Raw genomic sequence first — 17,869 nt, forward strand, 5'->3', positions numbered from 1 at the left:
CGTCTTCGGCCCGGCTTGCTTGAATCCTGATGGAGCAGTGAGAAAGGGACTCATGTCTGAGTATACCCTGCCACACCTATAGTGGCCAAAAACGATTCAGAAAAGGGGGTGGTGATGAACAGAGTGTCTGAATTAAGCAGATCACTCTTACCCAGTCCAAAGATCAGGGCTTGATCCATCACCGTTATTTATCTCACTGCCCCATCCCAGCTCAGAACCTGGCTATATGCAAATCAGTCTGTCCCTGGCCCAGTGCATCATGGGAACAGGGTAGACTAAACTACCAAGCCAATTCTTCACCAGAAAGGAGACAAGCTACCGGGGACCGGTTTCTGGCATTTCAGCCGTCTTCGGCCCGGCTTGCTTGAATCCTGAAGGAGCAGTGAGAAAGGGACTCATGTCTGAGTATACCCTGCCACACCTATAGTGGCCAAAAACGATTCAGAAAAGGGGGTGGTGATGAACAGAGTGTCTGAATTAAGCAGACCACTCTTACCCAGTCCAAAGATCAGGGCTTGATCCATCACCGTTATTTATCTCACTGCCCCATCCCAGCTCAGAACCTGGCTATATGCAAATCAGTCTGTCCCTGGCCCAGTGCATCATGGGAACAGGGCAGACTAAACTACCAAGCCAATTCTTCACCAGAAAGGAGACAAGCACCGGGGACCGGTTTCTGGCATTTCAGCCGTCTTCGGCCCGGCTTGCTTGAATCCTGATGGAGCAGTGAGAAAGGGACTCATGTCTGAGTATACCCTGCCACACCTATAGTGGCCAAAAACGATTCAGAAAAGGGGGTGGTGATGAACAGAGTGTCTGAATTAAGCAGATCACTCTTACCCAGTCCAAAGATCAGGGCTTGATCCATCACCGTTATTTATCTCACTGCCCCATCCCAGCTCAGAACCTGGCTATATGCAAATCAGTCTGTCCCTGGCCCAGTGCATCATGGGAACAGGGCAGACTAAACTACCAAGCCAATTCTTCACCAGAAAGGAGACAAGCTACCGGGGACCGGTTTCTGGCATTTCAGCCGTCTTCGGCCCGGCTTGCTTGAATCCTGAAGGAGCAGTGAGAAAGGGACTCATGTCTGAGTATACCCTGCCACACCTATAGTGGCCAAAAACGATTCAGAAAAGGGGGTGGTGATGAACAGAGTGTCTGAATTAAGCAGACCACTCTTACCCAGTCCAAAGATCAGGGCTTGATCCATCACCGTTATTTATCTCACTGCCCCATCCCAGCTCAGAACCTGGCTATATGCAAATCAGTCTGTCCCTGGCCCAGTGCATCATGGGAACAGGGCAGACTAAACTACCAAGCCAATTCTTCACCAGAAAGGAGACAAGCTACCGGGGACCGGTTTCTGGCATTTCAGCCGTCTTCGGCCCGGCTTGCTTGAATCCTGATGGAGCAGCGAGAAAGGGACTCATGTCTGAGTATACCCTGCCACACCTATAGTGGCCAAAAACGATTCAGAAAAGGGGGTGGTGATGAACAGAGTGTCTGAATTAAGCAGACCGCTCTTACCCAGTCCAAAGATCAGGGCTTGATCCATCACCGTTATTTATCTCACTGCCCCATCCCAGCTCAGAACCTGGCTATATGCAAATCAGTCTGTCCCTGGCCCAGTGCATCATGGGAACAGGGCAGACTAAACTACCAAGCCAATTCTTCACCAGAAAGGAGACAAGCTACCGGGGACCGGTTTCTGGCATTTCAGCCGTCTTCGGCCCGGCTTGCTTGAATCCTGATGGAGCAGTGAGAAAGGGACTCATGTCTGAGTATACCCTGCCACACCTATAGTGGCCAAAAACGATTCAGAAAAGGGGGTGGTGATGAACAGAGTGTCTGAATTAAGCAGACCACTCTTACCCAGTCCAAAGATCAGGGCTTGATCCATCACCGTTATTTATCTCACTGCCCCATCCCAGCTCAGAACCTGGCTATATGCAAATCAGTCTGTCCCTGGCCCAGTGCATCATGGGAACAGGGCAGACTAAACTGCCAAGCCAATTCTTCACCAGAAAGGAGACAAGCTACCGGGGACCGGTTTCTGGCATTTCAGCCGTCTTCGGCCCGGCTTGCTTGAATCCTGATGGAGCAGTGAGAAAGGGACTCATGTCTGAGTATACCCTGCCACACCTATAGTGGCCAAAAACGATTCAGAAAAGGGGGTGGTGATGAACAGAGTGTCTGAATTAAGCAGACCACTCTTACCCAGTCCAAAGATCAGGGCTTGATCCATCACCGTTATTTATCTCACTGCCCCATCCCAGCTCAGAACCTGGCTATATGCAAATCAGTCTGTCCCTGGCCCAGTGCATCATGGGAACAGGGCAGACTAAACTACCAAGCCAATTCTTCACCAGAAAGGAGACAAGCTACCGGGGACCGGTTTCTGGCATTTCAGCCGTCTTCGGCCCGGCTTGCTTGAATCCTGATGGAGCAGTGAGAAAGGGACTCATGTCTGAGTATACCCTGCCACACCTATAGTGGCCAAAAACGATTCAGAAAAGGGGGTGGTGATGAACAGAGTGTCTGAATTAAGCAGACCACTCTTACCCAGTCCAAAGATCAGGGCTTGATCCATCACCGTTATTTATCTCACTGCCCCATCCCAGCTCAGAACCTGGCTATATGCAAATCAGTCTGTCCCTGGCCCAGTGCATCATGTGAACAGGGCAGACTAAACTACCAAGCCAATTCTTCACCAGAAAGGAGACAAGCTACCGGGGACCGGTTTCTGGCATTTCTACCCGCCCAGCCCACAATACGGTCCCTTACCTGGGTTAGCCACACTTCCCTTGAAGCGTGGCTGGGCGATGCGCCGTGTCGTTGGCCTCCTGGCTCTGCAACAGCTGGGATCGCCTCCTCCTTCACTCTTTCGTCTTCCTCGCTCTCGTCACTGGTTCTGCTCCCTCTGCTCGGCACGTCTCCTTCCTCCTTGCTCGACTCCACGACACCTCCGGGTGATGAAAACACCTCCTCATCCAATGGCTCGACTTTTAGTTCCGAGGTCCCAGCTGACCAGGGGGCGTGGTCCAGGTCTTCCTCCGTCCAGTTAAAGAAACAGCGTCCCTCTTCTTCCCGAGAGCTGGATGTGTCCCAAGGCGCTGCTCTATTCCAAACCACGGGCTGCTGCAGGGATGAGAAAGAAGGGAGCATACATGTAGGGGATCTCGAAGGGGAGGTGAGACCCCTCAAGGGGAGCTGCCCCGCCCCTTGGTCACAAATACTTATTTTTATAAAACCTGTGTTGTGTCCATCTGTAGTGTTTCCACTGTATTACTGTGTATATTCACAAATGCTTAACACACTGCCTCTGAGATAAGCCTGTCTGCTCATGCCAAGTTACCAAGGGGGTGAGCAGGGGTCATTAAGGAGTGTAATCCCCTTACCCTGACTTAGAAGTAAGGGTCCCTATTTGGACATAGGGGAATACAATTACCAACTAGAGACCTCCAGATCTAACAGGTCCATACAAACATATCACCAGACTCTCAGGTTGGGGTAGCCGTGGTGATGGAAGAAAGATTAAGAAAAAGGTGCCAAGTAAGCAAACTCGCACACTTTGAATATGGGGAATGGTGTCACGCGATAGACACGCTGAACCTCAAACCAGTGAAACCGCCTAATGATAGTAATTCTTACAGGCCCATCTCACTGCTTAATTGCGATTATAAGATCTTCGCCAAACTTGTAGCAGAAAGGTTAAACGGGGTGGTGGGCGGCCTGCTACACGAGGATCAAAAAGTTTTTGTCCGAAGGAGGGGGATCCAGGATTTAACTTAGAACTTAATTGGGGCAATAGACTTAGGCACACTTCCTAAAATAGCCCTGGCTATTATCACCTTTGATGCCACAAAAGCTTTTGATAGGGTAAATTGGCCCTACCTTCAGAAAGTATTGAGGCAGTGTAATCTGGGAGAGAACTTTTGTAGGACTGTGGATCTGATATAACAAACCCCAACAGAAAAGGTCTTGGTGAATGGGAATCTACCTGCTCCATTCAAGATTTCGAAGGGAACCAGACAAGGGTGCTCCCTGTCGCCTGTTCTTTTTAATTTATATACAGAGCCTTTAGCTGTGAAAATTAGACAAAAAAATAAAATATCCCCTTTTAGATACAGCAGCTGAGAGAAAAAGGTGGCCTTGTACACCAACGATTTAATGGTGTACACCAGCATTTCCCAAACTGTGGTCCGTGGACCCCCAGGGGTCCGTGAGACATTCCCAGGGGGTCCGCAGGACTCGAGTGCCTGTCGTTGTAGTGAAAAATGAAACGCCCATGCGTCCTCACAGCACACGAGAGCTGTGAATGTTGGCACAGGCGTGGCGAGATCACAACAATAAAATCGGGGGTGGGGGCAGCGAATGGGCAGTCAGGGGGCGGGCCACAGGGGGCACAGTGGCTGGGGAAACGAGTGGAACAGAAGGCAGAAGGGGCACAAAAATAAGGAAAAAACGAGTGGCGCAGAAGGGCAAAAAAAAAACGAGTGGAACAGAGGGCAGAAGGGCACAAAAAACAAGGGAAAAACAAGTGGAACATAGGGCAGAAAGGCACAAAAACAGAGGGAAAAATGAGTGGCCTAGAGGGCAGAAACACAAAAAATGAGTGGAACAGAGGGCAGAAAGGAGGGCAGAAAGGCAAAAAAATGAGTGGGACAGAGGGCAGAAAGGCACAAAAAAACGAGGGAAAAACAAGTGGGACAGAGGGCAGAAAGGCACAAAAAATGAGGGGAAAACGAGCGGAACAGAGGGCACAAAAAACAAGTGGAACAGAGGGCAAAAGGGAACAAAAAACGAGAGAAAAACAAGTGGAACAGAGGGCAGAAAGGCGCAAAAAACGAGGGGAAAACGAGTGGCACAGAGGGCAGAAAGGCACAAAAACGAGTGGAACGGAGGGCAAAAAGGCACAAAAAATGAGGGAAAAACGAGTGGCACAGAGGGCAGAAAGGCACAAAAACAAGCGGAAAACGAGTGGCACAGAGGGAAGAAAGGCACAAAAACAAGTGGAACTGAGGGCAGAAAGGCACAAAAAATGAGGGAAAACGAGTGGCACAGAGGGCAGAAAGGCACAAAAAAACGAGTGGAACAGAGAGCAGAAAGGCACAAAAAACAAGTGGAAGAGAGGGCATAAGGGCACAAAAAACAAGTGAAAAAGGAGTGGAACAGTGGGCAGAAAGGCAATAAAACGAGGGAAAAACGAGTGGCATAGAGGGTAGAAAGGCACGAAAACGAGGGAAAAATGAGAGGAACAGAGGGCAGAAAGGCACAAAAAAACGAGGGAAAAACGAGTGGCACAGAGGGCAGAAAGGAACAGAAAATGCGGGAAAATGAGTGGAACAGATGGCACAAAAAACAAGTGGAACAGAGGGCGGAAGGGCACAAAATACAACGGAAAAACGAGTGGAACAGAGGGCAGAAAGGCACAAAAATGAGGGACAAACAAGTGGCACAGAGATCAGAAAGGCACAAAAAACGAGTGGAACAGAAGACAGATAGGCACAAAAAACGAGGGAAAAACGAGTGGAACAGAGGGCACAAAAAAGAAAGTGGAACAGAGGGCAGAAGGGCACAAAAAATGAGGGAAAACAGTAGAACAGAGGGTAGAAAGGCACAAAAAACGAGGGAAAAAAGAGTGGCACAGAGGGCAGAAAAGAAAAAAAAGGAGTGGAACAGAGGGCAGAAAGGCACAAAAAACGAGTGGAACAGAGGGCAGAAAGGCACAAAAAACGAGGGAAAAATGAGTAGAACAGAGGCAAAATACAGAATACAGAAATACAGGGCAGCTAAGAACAGAAGGCAGAACGGGCAGAGAGGCACGGGGGCAGCGAGGGGAACAGAAGGGAGAACCGGGGAGAGACACGGGGCAGCGAGGGGTACAGATGGAAAGACCGGGCAGAGAGAGAGCACGGGGACAGCGAGGGGAACAGAGGGAAGAAAAAGGGGCACGGACCACTTACAGGCTGCGGGGGAAGACAGACAACAGCAGTCACAGACACAACAATGAAAATACAGGCAATACAATAAAAGCAATAAAGCGTTGAAAGGCACATGTGTATAGGTTACCGTTACTTGGCACTTCGTGCTGCTGTCTGATTGCTCACTTTCCACAAGCCCTTAGGTGAATTATGTGTGTTGTCAAGCTTTCATATATCAGACATATCAAGCTCTTATTCTGTGTAGCCTTTGCAGTTTGTTGCTGGCAAAGGACGTGGCAGTGGGCATCCTAACAGGCGAGGGTCATGATAGGTGCCAAGCGAGGCCTCTTTGAAATATGCCTTAACTGCACTGCTCACCCCTTGGTGGTAAAATGTTGTTCTGCTGTCTATGACTAAAGATTATGTCTAACAGGGGTTTATGGTAAATGTCATAGCATTGTTCCATGATCTCACTGAAACAATATGCCTCCTGTGCAGATACCTTCTTGCCATCTCTTGCAATTCCATGATGAACTCCTAATATAGGCCTTGAATTTGCTCTGTACACTGGACTCATCGCTTTGTGCACTATCTGGTTAGAATTTTCACAATATTCCTTGCTCCATGGGGCATGTCTTTATTATAAAATGCTTCATAATTGTATAATATTTTAGACCTTCTTAAACTGTGAATAGGTAAAAATGTTAACAATTCACAATCATTCAACCTGTTGCTGTAAGGAAGGGTACCCACTCCAAGGCTCTGGAATGAGAATGTAGAGGTGCTGCTATGGCTGAGAGCAGGAGACTTGCACCACTAAATAATACAGTGCTGTATGCATACATGTCCATGCCAATAGACCCAATTCAGGCTGTCTCCCTCTTGAAATTGCCTCCGCTTCAAAAGGCATTTCTAAAAAGAAATTTAAATTGTACAAATTGCTTGGGGGTCCCCGGCTTCCAGTAGTGATTCAAAGGGGGTCCTCAGGAGTCAAAAGTTTGGGAACCACTGGTGTATACCACAGATCTGTCCACCGCGGTCCCTGTGTTGTATAACTTAACTTCTCAATTCAGCCGTATTTCAGGCTATGAAGTGAACTAAACAAAAACAGAGATAATGGCCTGTAATATGAATGCACAACAAGGGAATATTAAAACTGACATGAGCTATATAGGTATCAGGGTCTCACAAAACATCAAGAGAATCCCAAAATAAACTTTAAAAGAGTTAGATAAGAAATCTGTAAGTCATTAGCAAACTGGTCACACCTACGGTTGACAATTATTGGAAGGGTGAATTTAATAAAAAGGATGATCTTCCTGAAACTCACCTCTATATTTCAGGACATCCCCTTGGCTTTTAGAGAGGACTGGCTCAATAAATTACAGTCAAAGATAAGAAGCTTGATTTGGGCCTCAAAAGGCACAGGGATCTCGTGGAAAAAGTTGTGTAGACAGAAAAATAAATAAAGGGGGTCTGTGTTTACCAGAATGATCCTATTATGCATGGGTTTTTCTCATAAGGAATGGGAACATATTATTGAATTAACTGGATGGTTCAGACATCAGGAACATGCTAAATGTGATGCTTTTAGATGTGAAGGGAGGGGGCAGGGTTTCATCTATAAATTGGGAGATCCTAGATAATTTAAAAAGGTGCATGTCAAGATTCCGCTTGGCTTTGCTGCCAAGTGGTATAATATCAGAAAATAATTCAAGATCAGCTATTACAGCGTGTTAGAACCAATATGGAATGCTCCTGGCTCCCCTGCACAAAAGATACTCTAGAGGAATCCCTGAGGGAAGCGGGAGTGATGTGTTGGAAACAGCTAATCGAAGATGGACTCTATTTTCTTGGGATAAGTGGTCGGAGATCACTTACAATAAATTATCTAGGTTCAAATATCTCCAATTTAAAAGCTGGCATCAAGTAACTGGAGTATGCATTGGCTCTCCAATTGAGCTGTAATCCATATTGATGAGGAAAAATGCAAGAAAGAAAAAGGTGGCAAACCTATACTGGTTTTTGATTGACCTTTCAGAGGGAGACTTTAAACTGCAGACGGAGCTGTGGGAAAAGAGCTTGCTGGGGATCCAGCTAGAAGACTTATGGCAAGTATCTTGTAACATCTTGTATTCCACAGTGCAAACTGCAAATTTAAAGAGAAACTAAATTTTTTGTCTCCATACTGTTTATTGGACACCTTTAAAGCTCTCTAAATTTGGGAAGGGTGTTACCCCAAAATGCCCTAAATGCAGCCAAGAAAAGATAGATTATATACACATGTTCTTGGACTGTCCAGTGATACAACCCTTCTGGGCTGATGTGAGTAATAGTATTTTTATAATACTTGGAATGGGACTTCGTGTAAGCTTTGTTTCAGTTTTCTTTGGTGATCTGGCACAGTATGAATCTTTATCTGCTGATAAAAACAAACTAATGTTTTATTTCAGTTCAATAAGCTTTATTCGATTCATAAAAAACAACCATAAAAGCACATAGAAAAATACATCTGCATACATTTGGTCATAAATGTGCAATAAATGGTTAAGATCCGATCAAATATTAGTACATTTAAAACATCATACTTTTCCTTGCATCGATAGATTTAAGAATAAAAGTTGTAGTAAAAAAAAAATAGATCAGGCTCTTGCATTGTAAAAATCAACCTCATAGCAGCTTCCGTAGTGAAAGTGCAATATTTAAAAAAAAAATTTAAAATGCTAAACGAAAATTCATATACAGATCACATATGAGGAGAAAGTGCAAGGTGCTTTGTTTAGTGTGAGCAGGGGGAATCTGGGTGCTGTTTTACTTGTGGAAATGCTACCAAATGATGGACGATCCCGAATCTCAGTCTAGTGAGTACATATCTGTGTGAGATTCTGGTTACCTGGCTCAAGTAAATTTGGAAACCCTCATAAACCGAACAACTATTGCAAAATTGGCAAGTTGTTAAATGCCCAATATTACTCAGGTGCCTCTTTTTTCTATGTAATAAAAACAAATTCCTAATTTCTATTTTGGGCAGCCCTGCTACGGCATTTGGGTCATCCAAAATATTTAATTTAAAAACTTCCTTAAAACTACGAATAATGTATTTGAGCCAGGGAATCTTAAGACAATTATCCAATCGGAGACAATATTTAATTATTGTTCTATTAAAAGCAGTCTCTTCCTTTCCCCATATAGATCTCCAGATCAGTAGAGGCCTAAATGCTATTAGGTCCGACAGGTAGGGGGTTCCGACTTCTCTTTGAATTAATTCTGTTGATGCTGAGGATGGTAAACAGAGCAATTTTTTGAGGAACATATTTTCCACTATTTGTAAATTACTATTAGAGTTATCACCCCAGACACCCCGTACCATAAAGTGCAATAGAGGTACATCTTGACTGATACATTTGAGTCATATCTCTAATTCGTCTATCACCCAGCTTCGCTGCAAATCTAAAAACACTGTGGACACTTTTTGCCATCTTTGCCTGGACATTCAACATCTCTTGTGACCAAGTACGGTCCCTGGCAAAAGTGATCCCTAAATAGCAAAATGTGTCCACCGTTTGGATTTTCTTCCCATCTATAAAAAAGGAGTTAATCTTTTTACTGCTCGGGTCACAGACCATACAGTAAGTTTTACTGTTATTAATCTGCAGCTTCCTCCTAGTGATAAAATCAGCAAACCTATCTATTACCCGCTGAGGCCAATTGGGGTCCTTGATAAAAGCACGGCGTCATCTGCATAAAGCAGTACCGGCACATCTTGGCCGTCCGTTTGTGGTGCATCTGATTTTACTAATTTAAGTACTGCGTCGACCTTATTAATAAAAAGTGTAAAAAGCAGAGGGGAAAGGACGCAGCCCTGTCGAATGCCACATCTAACACTGAATTTGGGAGTACATTCTCCCCTATGCCCGTACTGTACAGATGTTAGCAATCTTTCATAGAGCCTAGCCAAGAAATAGATTATAGGTTCTGGTGCCCCTAGTCCTAAAAGAGTTGGCCATAAAATAGAATGGTCCACTAGATCGAAAGCGCTGCTAAGGTCAGCGATGCATAGGAAAAGGGACCCTTGCTTGGCACATGTGTATTTTTCAATTAATAAATCTAAATTAATACACTGTTCAAGGGCTCCTCGCCCTTTCCTGAAACCATATTGTGACTCTGCTAGAATCCCATTATCCTCTGCCCATTCTTCTAACCTAACAAGTTAAATCCTACTCATAATTTTAATGGAGGAATCTAGAAGGGAAATTGGGCGATAGTTTTTAGCGTCCGATTTAACCCCCTTCTTAAAAATTGGAATGATAATTGATTCACCCCATGTAGTGGGAACTCTTTCCGTTACAGAAGCGTTAAAAACAATATTTAATAAAGGTCTCCATAATGCAGATACAGATTTACAAACATCTATTGGGACCCAGTCCGGGCCTGGGGCCTTTCCTCCCTTGCTACTTTTAATACCTTGTTCCACCCCTTCTATGGTTATATTTAGCGGTACAATAGGCCAGGTACTGGGATTATTAGGGTTATTACTAGTAGAGTTGCCTGATTTAAAAATGCTAGAAAAATGGGCAACCCATGCCTCGCTGCTAAATTGAGACATCATTTCAGGAACCGCCTCTTCTTTTAAAAAGGGAGAATTAACTGTAGCCCAGAACAATTGGCATTTTGAGGTATCCGCAGCCTGAGTGAGTTTATCCCAAGCCTCCTGTTGTAACTCTCTCTTCTTCAGTTTAAGTGTGGATTTATACTCTAATCTTAATTTCTTTACAAGCATCTGGTCCCTAGGCCTGCTGGCGAGTGCTTGTTTTAATTGGGTAAGTGAGTAGGTGCAGGCGTGGTTAAACTATCCCTTGTTCTGGGTAAATTCCTTATTAGAGGTCATGGTCAGAATTGAGTCAATGGTATTATTAATTTTACAAAAATTCATTAAAATCAGTGCAGGCTCACTATTAACATCCAGATTCTTGTTAATCTCTACAAAACAGTCAATAACTGTGTTTTTTAAAACCCTGTCCGAGTTCACCGCTTTCCATTTAATTCTTATACCGTTAGGTCTACACGGTACGATATTTCCCACAGTTGCTGGTGTATTTACAGACCTATTTTCCCATATTGCTTCTCTCATTATAATACAATTATGATCACTGAGTAAGGATTCTTTGATCATGGGGGTGGTGCACATAGGAATGATATTAGCCAATACCAAAACATGATCAATAATTGAATTTGCATTTCTGCCTGTAAAGAAAGGTGGGGACCAGTTTCCCCAATTAATCTCTTGCACACTGCATAATGTCCAAATCAGATTTCGCCATAAATGTGTTGAGCGTGTCGCTTTACAGATTGTGGGGGAAATGAATGCCATCATTGCCTGTATCATTTCTTACCCCAGAAACCCTTGTAGTAGACCGAGGACATATAGGCGTATTAAAATCGCCAACCCAAATTATGTCAAAAATAACATCCTCTTCGGAACTTAACTTGACAATGACATTCTCCAATTCTGTAACTACTTTAGACCGGGAATTATCGAAGAGGTTACTATAGAAATTAATTAAAAGAACATCCCGGGCATGTTTTTGATGTAACCAGAGTACCTGTGAATGACATCTGATGTTAATGTGCCTTTTTACTTCTATAGGCAAGTTAATTGACAAAAGGATTAAAAGACCCCCTTAGCTCTATCGGTCACAGAACACAGAGCTGGTAAATCATATGAAGCAAACCCCTCAAAACTAGCAAAGTCTGTACACCAAGTCTCCTGGAGACAGATAATATCATGGGAATTGAGAAAATCCATCCATCCTAGCATTTCCCTCTTTTTAGTCAACACGGCTATGTTCCAAGTGGCTATAGAAAGCCCTCTTGTTTGACATACAGTTTCTAGTTCTATGGGTTGGCCAATATTATCTTCAAGGGTCACCCCTTGCTCTTCGCCTGAGCCTATTTTATCGGACAAGTACGTGGTTCCCCGTGGACTTGCAAGATCCACAGGTCCCTGTCCCACTATACCTTAGTCCCCAGGTTCGTCAATGCCCCTGCTGTCCGCCATTCTAATAATTTGGCGGTCTAAATCTTGTCAATCATTCTCCTCAAGAGTACTGAGGGATTGAAATCGATTATATAGAGGTAACTTAAAATGCGGATGAGGTGGTAAAGCTCAGCTGGTTGTTTGGCATTCCTGGGTTGCCCCTCTAGGAGGCACCTGCTTTAAATGTTTATTGAAGGATTCAAGTGGGAATAATGAGGTAACCTGATCATTGACTGGCAAGGCTGCTTCTCTATTCAGAGAAATCCTGGCATTATGCGGGTTCTTAAAGTTGATCTTCTTGCTGTGAGGATCTGATCGGCATAATTCACCGGAAAGCCACAATTATAATTAAGCCAATGCACCGTTTTAATTTTTAAGTGATGCATGTGTTTCCATTTGTGTCGAGCTAAGGCGGGGGGCATTCACCAAGACTGCCACATACGGTGAGCAGTCTCGAGGTAGAATAATTGTACTACAGCGTTTTCCCTCCTCTGATTCTTTCTCTGTCCGGGTTTTAGTCACCGGTGTGCTCTCCTTTCTACCAATATCTAAATTACATGCATCACAAGTATGGTTGCTCCCTGCCAATTGCTTTGTAGGTCCTGGAGGGACTAAGTTGTCACCCATAGCCAAAGCGTGTGCATTAGGATTAGTGATGGCACCCGCAGGCCCAATGGTGTCAGATACTACTTCTGTTATAACTACTGTTCCTAAATCACTAAAAACGTGAGGACATTCAGTCTGTCTATTAGTAGTTACTTTAAGTAACTCATTGTAGATAGTCAATTCCCCATTAAGCCTAGTAACTTCCCCACTTATTATATCGATTTTATCATGTAACAGTTTGAGATATGCTTCAATTTTGGCTACCAGCACATCAATGATCTGATTAACCTGTATATCATTTAACATCCCAGTGCTAGTTGGTTGCTCCCCTGTACAAGCGTTAGTGGTATTTTTAGTACCTTTTCTTATTGTCCCCTGTTTAGGCTGCGGCTTCCTACAACCCCTTTTATTTCTTGGGGTGGGCACCTCATTAGCTGACGGCGAACAGTGAACTTCTCTAGGCTCTGGAGACTTCAGTACAGAGACTGTATCTATGCAGTCCACGGTCTGAGTGATATCTAGGTTATTAATAATTCTTGAGTCCACAGGGGGGGTCTATCGAGCTTACAGGGGTCTGCAGGCTACCTAAACCTAGTGAAAGTCGGCGTTCCGCCCTATCAATTTCAACACTAATGGTGCTAACCGCCTTCACAAGGTATGAATCAATAGTAGAACCCGCGGGCTCGACAGTATTTTTATTTCCTTTACGTTTCGACATGTCGTGTGTGGCGTATTTAACAAGATACTACTTATGTCGGTAACAGCAAGGTAAACTCGAATACCCACATACAGTAAAAGGGCTTTTGTGATAACCTGTACATTGAATCAAATCAGAAAAACAAACTTAATCTTCCATTAATAATACCTAAAATGAACGGTGCAAGGAGAGAAAAAAAGTTAAAATGGGCATGAGTATCTTATTCTCATACCTACCAGCTCAAAGCTTATTGATGCATTAAAACCAAAAAATTACAAAAATAAGGAAACACAGTCAATCAGGCTCTGTTAGAGCTATAAACAGTTCTCCCCGAGCACTCGAATGAATCTTCTTAACATGTATCCAAAATCCAAAGTATCAAAAGTGTAAATCAACACAGTCACAGAAGTCCGTAATCCATATTATGATCAAAAACTCAGATCCTTTTCATCAAAGTTGATTTAATTCTCAGTAGATCTTGTCTTCAGAAATTAGTGTCCACAAACAGCAGCCATCAAAATACAGCATCCAACACGTGTTTTGTCGTGTCTGGTAGCACACATTGACTTCATCAGGGCCCACAATTTCAAATTATTCAAAGTGGGAGTCTTCCTTAATTGTAAAACGTGAACCAAAATCTCCACAAATTGCGACAAGTATGTCCTCCCGGGTCCGTGTATCTACAGTACCGCTCCGTAGTCGGCGTTTTACCATATTGGAACCTTCCCTATACATTGCCGAGCGCCCTACTACCTGGGTTACCTTATCAGTCCTTTACCCCATGAGCGATAGGCTTAATATGTTCTATTCAAAGCCAGCTACTCATAGTATCTACAAAGGTCCGAGATGAATATTTGGGTGTGGCGACCAAGAGATGTAGCCCAGCACAGACTCGGTCAGTCTCGGACGGGCTCTGACGGGCCCGCACTTGGCCCAGGCTTGGCCCGGTGTGCGCCCACGCGCGTCCCGCGAAGCGGGGGCCCCGAGAGGTTAAGTAGTAGGTGAGGGCGGGATGAGGGCGGGACCGGCGGGTCTAGCACAGGTGATCGCTCTCCCGAAGGCTCCTGGACCTTGGAGTCCTCCTCCGTCATCAGGGCAGCAAATAACTCAATGATGTCCCACTTTCAGTGTCCCCCGCAGCAGCACAATGCAGAATGACCCCAAGTTGGTTCAGCCTCTGCGAGCAGCTCCAGCAAAGCGGGGGCTGCGAGAGGTTAAGTAGTAGGTGAGAGTGGGATTACGTGGGACAAGCGGGTCTAGCGCAGGTGATCGTGCTCCTGAAGGCTCGTGGACCTTGGAGTCCTCCTCCTTCACCAGGGCAGCAAATAACCTTGATGATGTCCCGCTTTCAGTGTCCCCCACAGCAGCACAACGAAGAATGCCCCCAAGTTGGTTCAGCCTCTGCGAGCGGCACCCCTATTAATTTTAATAGCCTGAAGAGAAATTTGTAAAAATTGGATAAAAAATGTTCCCCCGACGACAATAAATTGGATTAATTCTGTGAAATACACAATGAATTTAGACAGGTCATTACCAAACAAGAAGAAAGATTTTTGGTTACCATGTGAGAATTGGCTTGAAGCTGAAGTGAACATAGTCCTATGAATACGCCTTTACACTGTGATACTTCACCGCTTCGGTTGTTCTTTGGATGACCCTGGTAAGGGGTCAGAATACACCACGAAAGGAGAGGTTCTGTGGAAAGTGCACCATCTTGGGCTTCAAACAGAGATCTCTGGATGGTGCAGAGCGAGGGGGGCCCCAGAGTAATGCCTAATATCTCTGATTTTTATGAAAGGGGAATTAGGACTAATAAAAAAAAATATCAAAACTAAAAAGCGTAGACTACCCGACTGCTACTCATCCACTTTGATGATGCTTGGGTTGGATGTCAGCATTGCTCAGTACCCAGGTGACAAACCAAGTTCCATGGTGGAACATGTACAATAGTATGCTGCCACAAGAAGTTAAAAAAAACACGATTCTACAGAAGGGCAGCACAATTCCTTCCAAGGAACAGATGGAATGAGCCACCCAATGCTGTCAATTTATAGAGATCCACCAAAAAGATCAAAGCTATCAAGTGCTCATAATAATATAATCTTGTGACACAACTAAATCCTAATATGGCAAAACTAAAAAGACAGATTCAGAAAATGCTAGCTAGTAAAAGTAATGTAATAATGTCAAAATAGCCATTTTTTTGCAAAGTTCACTGACTTTCCATACAATTACTTAACGTCATGCAGATTTCATGAAGTTTCGTATGGTAGTATGTTGCAAGAAAATTGAGTGTGAAGACACAGTTCACTTTCCAGATTCATGCAAGATACAGGCAGGATATTTGTTCAAGGAAAATATGTCTTAGCTATAGGTTCAAGGTCCCCACACCACAGCATTTTCTGCTCTAACCAGTAACCCAGGAATGAACAATATGTAAAATGTCTGCATTGAGAAATTTTACATAATGTGTAAAATGCAAATTTCGCCTAATGTTGCAAACATAATGAAAATGTATACTTGCCCTATGATGGATCCAGTTCAGGATCCTGTGTCCAATACCCATGGGTCTCCTGATATTTTATGTAAAATCATGCCCTTCAAGGCTGCCAAATCCTCATGGAATTGTTATAGTGATGATTCAGTAAACCTATATTAGGTTTGCAGAGCTGGACTGTCTTAGAATTTGGTGTCATTGAGGTTAACTATACATGCAGTAGAGCATTTGTAAGCTCCATAATACTGCTATGAGTGCAGTAAACAGCAGCAAAATGTAACTTTTGGTACATATCAACATGGTTTTAATTTTCAGCTACTAATAGGCTGTCATTAAATTTACAGAACTCAACTGTACTTTTTTTATCACAGATTGCAACTCACCTAGACAAATCTATCAAAGGGTTCCATGTCTGGGTGTTTTTTTGTAAACAAGCTGTTTCTGCGCCGTATCGTAAATCAAAATACATTAAAATATTGTAATTTTCTTTCTTCTGAGGATGGGGATTTAAAGGTTTCAAATGAGGTGAGAAGTACTTTCAAGTACACGAAACCATGCACTTGTGATATCTTCAACTACACCACTGGGCCCTCTATCTGGCTAACAAAATGGTGGCTACCTGCCCGGTAATGACTTGGGAAAACATACTCACCACCTACAGAGTCCTAAAGGTCTGGGGCCTTATTTATGAAGGCCTTGCGCCGCAGGTGCGTCACTTTTAACATGGGAAAAAGTGGCGCACCGGTGGCGCAAGGCTTTCATAAATGAGGCCTCTGATCTCCAACATTTACGCTAGTTTAGCTGAGATGGACCCTGATATGGAATGCATTTTTGGTCATCCCATTCTGAGGTTGCGCTTTGTTCCACATTTAGGATAAGAATATACGTGTGCAAGCTAACATTGAATAAAGTGGATTGCTTTGCTCACACAATTTTCAAATGAGCACTGTACTAAGTTTAACAGCTAGATTCATGTAGCCAAATTGCGATCACAATAGCTGCGAATAAATAATTGCGATCGCAATTTGAATAAAAGTAATTCATGACAGTGTAATCTCTAAAAATGCAAATTCGCTAAAGAAAAATTGCGATTTTGCAAATAAATTTGCAGAATCCTGGAAGAAGCCCATTTGCGAATCTGAAATTGCGAGAAACCATGGAATCTGCTAATTTATTTGCGAAATCGCAAAACAATCGCATTCGCTATTCATGAAAAATCGCAAAATGCTAAATCCCGAAAATCGCTATTTGCGACGCACAATTTAAGGAGAACGCAAACTAGGTGGTAACCAGTAAGGAAAATTTTTTTTTTTAAAAAGTTAACAAACTACCAACAGGTGCAGGCCAGACCAAACACACTTAAGGATATGCAGCTGGAGCATGAGGACTCTCACAATGCCAGGACTCTACATGGTGGTCAGGCGGCGAAGGCTACAGCGAGCAGCACGGAACAGACAGACATAGGATCCAGGAGCGGATATTCCTCCAGCGGGTCACCCTTCTGGGCCAAACCAGGGAGCAAATTTACGCTAAGTACCGACTGAATGGGGCAATGATCATCAAGCTGATCCGGGACCTAGACCCCCTGATGCAGCACCCAACAAGGAGGACCAATGCCGTGCCCACCCATGTCCAGGTATTGTGCAGCCTGCACCTTTTGGCCTCCGGAAGCTTCCAGGGGATAGTCGCTATTGCAGGGGGGATATCCCAGCCCACCATGTCCCGCTGCCTAAGGAGTTTCCTGGAGGCTATGCTGACCCGGCTACACCACTACATCTCATTCCCGACCAGCCAACAGGACTTGAATGACACCAAGCTTCAATTTTACAACGTAGCACAATTTCCACATGTAATAGGATGCATTGACTGTACCCACATCCACATCTGCCCACCAGCACAAACGGAATACATGTATCGCAACCGCGAGTCCTACCACTCTCTCAATATCCAGATGGTGTGCAATGCTAAGACAATCTTCACGGACATAGTGGCACAGTACCCGGGGAGCACACATGACTCCTTCATATTCCGGCACAGCGGCATTCACACACGACTGGCCAGGGGAGACTTTGGGGAAGGACACCTACTAGGTAAGTACACATGCC

The sequence above is a fragment of the Lissotriton vulgaris genome, chromosome 7, assembly GCF_964263255.1.
Source record: "Lissotriton vulgaris chromosome 7, aLisVul1.2, whole genome shotgun sequence".
Lineage (NCBI taxonomy): Eukaryota > Metazoa > Chordata > Amphibia > Caudata > Salamandridae > Lissotriton > Lissotriton vulgaris.